This window comes from Octodon degus, unplaced genomic scaffold, assembly GCF_000260255.1.
Source record: "Octodon degus isolate 3935 unplaced genomic scaffold, OctDeg1.0 scaffold00210, whole genome shotgun sequence".
NCBI classification, from domain to species: Eukaryota; Metazoa; Chordata; class Mammalia; order Rodentia; family Octodontidae; genus Octodon; species Octodon degus.
The window spans coordinates 1,370,971-1,376,930 of NW_004524786.1; positions in this window are offsets into that span (position 1 = coordinate 1,370,971).

The following is a 5,960-nucleotide window of genomic DNA, read 5'->3' on the forward strand; positions in this document are numbered from 1 at the left end:
GGGCTGTGTGTTCTCAGAGGTGGAGACAGCGATGGAAGGCGAGGCGCAGTCCCATCGCAGCCTGGCCACTCTCCTGCAGGGTAGGTGGCCAAACAAGCACGCCGGATCGCCCACCCCAGCTTCAAGTGGCCGGCCCCTCTGGGCAGCGCCAGCACAGCCACAGCTCGCAGCTGGCCGGCCACTCCTGTCATTCTGCCTCTCAGGGGCTGTGCTCATCTCTGTCCCAGCAGAGGAGCTCCCCTCCCGGGCTTTGCCTGACTTCTCAGCTGGCTGGGTTAGCTCCCTGGAGACACCTCCCCAGGTCCCCCCCCCATTTCCACGCACTCCAGATCAGGCATAGAAACCGCTGCCCCAGTGGCCAGCTTCTAAACACGCCAGGCTTCTCGTGCAGCTCCTCAGCGGTTGCTGAGGTGTGAAGGTCTCTGCCAGTGAGTGTGTGTGCGTCAGGTGAGGCACTGGACCACTCCTCTGGGCCAGCGAGCGAGGGTGCGCCTCCTGGGATTCCTCCCAGGGCTCTGCTCCCAGGGTGCTAAGAGACAGAGGCTTGCTGCCACGCTATTCTGCCGTGGCATTCCTGCCTCAACCCGGCTGCCTGTGGACTGAATCTTCTGAGCCAAATAGGCCGCCTCTTCCTTAAAATTGTATGTGCACTTCACCATGCCACCAGAAAGTTGGCAAACACATGTGTGGGCCCATAATCTAAATTTTCAGTTTCTTGGCCTTTGGTCTGGAAGGCCTTAATCAGACCATGGACCTCATGGGGCAGAGACCAAGCAAGTCTCTCGGGGCCCCGCTCCTAGGTCACCGAGGGCACACACAGTGAAGAGGAGGAAGCCTCAGTGGATCCTCCTGTGGACCTTCTGTGTCTGTCCTCCAGCTTCTGTAATCAGTCCTTTCTCCATGGGATCTGCCTTAGAATAGCTCTGAGAACACTTGCGATTGTCCTTAGATCACCAAGGGGGTATGGGTTAGGCAGCAAGAAGCTTGGCTTGAGTGTTCTCTGAAGGGGCAAACTGGAGACTTCATGACTCTTGGGCAAAAGTCACTGGCTCTTCTTGCTATCCCACATGACCATGTGACCTTCCGGCTCCCCGAATTGGGGGGCCTCGTGCACACCAACCCTGGGCTTGCACGGTGGGGCCGTCGGCGCTCTGAGGCCTCAGTGTCCTGCTGAGACATATCCTGCTGCAGAACTGCTAGCAAGCCTGGGCAGTTCCTGCGCAAGGAGCACAGTAGCAACCAGCTGTGATGTCTGGACAGGCCTGGGAATGTCCAGTGACTGAGTGCAGCGGGAAAGTCGCCTTTGCCCGCCAGTGGTTCACAACCCAGGGGACTCTGACATGCCACATTCTGGAGCCGGCTGGAGGCAGAGGAAAGAAAAAGAACAATTGTTAAAAGGCCAATAAACCATCCTGCTTCCGCTTCTCAGCCATGGAGGAAATCACCTTTCTCTCTGGTCCAGGGGTCTGTATAAAGGAAGCCCAGGACTGTAATCCAGGGTGGACACATCATTCAGTCCTGAGTAGTCTATCTTCCTGGCCAGAGAAACTATCTTAGAACAACGTGCTCATGACCCAGGTAGAGCCAACCTGGTACTTTTGCAAGAAATACTGGGAAGAATGGGGAAACTGAAGAGAAAATGGGTGGGATAGAAACAACTTTCAGGAATTTCATCAACAGAGAGGGCTGCAGGGCGGAGCATTCTGAGGAGACGATTCGGGCCCTGATTGAGCCTTACCTCAATACCATCTCTCCGAAATGAGCCAAGGAATGGCTATTTTTGCTTATTAGTGTCAGGTTTTCAGCCCTGTGACTCAGAATCCTGCCTAGTAGAGGAGATGTTTACACATTCAGATTGCGTCCTTGAGACAGAATGTTATTACTGGTAGACGTTTGGGATTCCTCCTTCTGAGGGGAATTTTCTGCCTTTCCTTTAGCTCATTCTTCATCTTGACACTTTTGCTGTGATAGAGAGTGTGTGTTGGCCCCTTCCTGAGGCAGAGACACACGGAGACTTCTGGGTCCGTGAGTTCAAAGGCAGCTAGCTGGGCGGCCCTCGGCTGGGGCTAGCATCTGTTCATCAGTTGTGCATATTTGCCTCAGGCTCAATGAATGCTAAGACAAGACGGGACCTCAGGCCATCTGATCAGGCTTCTCATAGACAGAAGGGCAGCAGAACCACAAAGTGTGTGACCCGGTGGCCGAGACATGGGGCGCTTGTTCCCATACCCCACCCCTGGCCTTGGCACGAGCTGTCCTATTTCCCCACAGAAGAGAGACCACAACGTAACAATTCCCTTGAAGAAAACTGGCAGAGCTTTGACTGGCTGGAAAGGCCACGCTGAGGTAGCCAGGAAGCTGGCCCAGAGTCGGGAGAGCCACACGTGACCTCTGACAAGTAGCTTGGTCTCATGAGGCCTGTTTCTGGTTTGGGAGACAATGGGCAGAGCTGGCTCTTTTCATCTCACAAGGATGCTGTGACAGTCAGGCAGTAAGTCAAGAGTGGAGGTGCTTTATAAACTGTGAGGCAGGATTCTTGGGTGCAGCCCATGCGTCCTCTGTGGGGTCCACACGCAGCAGTTACGTGCTGCGCGCCCAGCAGCCATCGGAATGTGCAGAGGGTGCTACAGTCTGCTTTGTCAGGACCTTTCCTCATGAGCTCAAAGTCACCTCAGACGCGTGCCAGCCTCCTGCACAGCCCAGGCAAGCAGCCCGTGTGCTCGCCGGGCATCTGGGGCACCCACTCATATCTTGACCGTGACCAAGGTGGTAAAAACAAATAAACAGATCATAAGAAGAGGTGAACAGAGGCTTGGAGGGACATACATTGTGATAGTCTTCCTTGAAGAGGAATTTAGACATGTCCCCTTCCTATCACCAATCCAGAGTTTGACTAGGCCCTTAAGTAAGAAGGAACCGCGAGTAGACGTATGCAAACCCGTGGCTTTAAAAACATTAATTTAGTCTCTGAATTATTGATAGCATCGCAACGTTTGAAACACCTTAAACATCCCTCCGTGTGGAGCTGGCTGTCAAGGGTGGTGTTTCCACCAGCAGCTCTGGAAAGGGCCCGGCCCCAGCCGAGTCCCCGCAGAGGCCTGCCCTCCACTGCTCTCTGACAGGAAGACAGCAGCCGAGGAGGAGCAGCGCCGGGACCGGGGAGGGGCAGCCGGGGAGGAGCAGCGCCGTGAGCTCGCGCACTGTTGCTATCCATTGTCACCAAAATGCTACACCCTTAAAATAGGTACAACGTACTGTCTGGATTTACTCAAAATGGGCAAATTTTAATCTGCACACTTCATGGTCAATCGAATTTACTCAAGTGGAAAAAAAACTAACTCTTCGAAGTACATTTATTGATTTGAGAAATTTTTGTTTATTAAAAAATGAATCCCAAAATGACTGCACATGAACACATGAAAAATATAAAAGGATACACTCTAAAACATTTTTTAAACATTGTGAAAAGTAGCTCTAGAAATTATTTTTATTGTCCTTTTTTTTCTTTTTGCACCAGGAATTGAACTCAGGACCTTGGACTCACTAAGCAAGCACTTGGGCCAATGAGCTATATCCTGGACACTTTTTATTGTTTTTGTAAACTAAGTTTTTTACTGGAAAAATTAAAACAATATCCTGATTTCAAAAATCATGGTACAAATGGGATACACGATAAAACAACTTTTGCTTCTTCAAGGAACCACAGTTTAACAACTTCTTGACTATTCTTCAAAACCTTTATATGCATACACAAATACGTATGTAGATATATCAATTTTAAGTAGCCCTTGAGCACAAAATGGAAGCAAACTGAATAGACTGATGAACAAATTGGCTTTATTTCTAAATTTGTCTTCAGTACCACTCCGTGATTACCAGCACCCGTAAATAAATCTATGCCGTGTTCGAGTAAATGCCGGGTGTCCCATTACAGAGCCGTCCTAGAGTTCATTTAACAAAGCCCCTTCCGGGGACTGCTGAGATGGCCCTAACACTGGCAGGCCTCAAGCCCTGCCCCCCTCTGGCCCAGGGGCAAGCATTGCGGAGCTCTAGATGTGTGCGGCACTGTCTTCATTTGGGTTCCCATGCTGAACGTTTGCTGAAATTCCACGTTACATGATAAGCTACTTTCACATGGCAGTAGAGAATGCCCAGCTTGTTCAGAAGTCCTTGGGATGCTCTGCCGTGCTTTCTGTGGCCCAAGAGGAAAGGGCCCTGTGTGTCATGCTCAAAGCTGCTCTGCCAGAATTGAGGGGAGGGTGGCTGAGGTATGAAAGAACAGCCCCAGGGTACGATCCCCCTTATCGTGCCAGGGGATCTCAGGGCTCTTTCCCAGCAACGCACGCCCACTTAATAGAGCACCAGCAAAGACAAGCCCTTAGCAGGGGAAACGCAGGGCCAGGGTGTCAAGAGGGGTGCAAGAGGCAAACGGGCAACCCCCCTAAAACATTCAGAGCCTGCTGGAAGCAGCACAGCAGGCCTGGCAGAGGCAGGGCAGGAGCTGAATTTGCCCAACGAAGGCAAGAAAAGTTTGGACTGAGCTTCCACAGAGCCTCTGCTTCAGACAGGCAGCTCACAGGTATTCCAAAGCCTGATTACTAAGCAATGCCAGTAAGCCAGGGTTGAGTGGCCTTCAAGTGACAGATGGGTCTCTCTCAGCTGGGGTCTATGTAGATACCTGCTAATCTGTCTTCAGGGATAACTTCCAAAAGGGGCATGAAAGCCACTGTCCAAACAGATGGAAGTGAAAGCATGCTTGCCGCCTTTCCTCAAGGGATAGAGCAGATCCTGGCAACTGCTCTGGAGGGGTAGGAGAAGAGTCTGCACAGGTCACCTAGACATTGGATTAGATTTAACATAACATGGTCTGACTAGTCATTTTCCACTCCTTTTTGCATTCTCTAGGCTGATAAACATTTTCAATTTGTTTAAAAAAATTGTTGTTTTTCTTTATGGTCCCACCTCCAAAAACTGTTTGGTTTCAGTGTTAACACTGTTACCAGAACCCAGTCTGAGGAGTCTAAGTTACATGAGGAACTAACTCAGGTATTAGGTGACTCCAGAGCCAAAGTAGGGGAGCGCACAGAGGTCTGACCGTAGCTGACGGGGTGAAGAGTCAAGCACTGGGACGCCTTCTGAGATGTGTGAGGAGAGCCGCGAGCCGCACAGGTCCTCTCCATTTAAAGTGTCTAAGGCCGGATAAAGCAAAAAGCAGTTTCCTTCCCACTAGGCACGTCTCAGGTACTAGACAGACACGCCTCACTCCTGTGGACAGTGCATGTCGAGAACATGGGCTTCTCCCTAGGAAGTTTTGGGCCAGCACTGGATCAGATCTTGGAAATCGTCACCAAAGGCTCATCTGGCCTGCCCCGTATTTCTGAACACCATCTCTACATACTTCCATGGGATTTTCTGCCTCAGGGTACACACTGTGAAAGAACAACAATGGCTGCCATTAGTCTAGCTGGACGCTCTCGGGGCCAGAGATGACGCCCCACCGTCCACGCCCGACGTGGCTCCAGGAGCAGTTTGTTCTCACTGCTTACGGACTGACGACAGGTACAGGGCAGGTGTGACGAGCCGGCTGGGGAACTGAGTGGCGCGTGTTATTTACAAGAGCCCAGGACAGTGCAGGCCGCTGCACGCAGAACTTCTCTTGAGCTCCCACGAGACGCTGATGGCATAAGGAAGCGCGGCTGCCACGGGGAGCCGCTACCAGGCGTTCCCGTGATGACCTACACAGCAGCGCTTCCCGGACACTGTGTATACTTTCACTTTTCCCCTTTCTGTCTCTTGTTCAGTCCAAGTTCACTCTACAGAGCTGGTTTCTCTGATACTCATTTACCCCTTACTTTTCAAATAAACTTTTGGCACCATTTTTGCCTTGGCTTGTCCAATTCTTTGTTTGAAGACAATAAGGACCTAAAATACTTTTCACTGTCGAGTCATTTGTAAAGGAA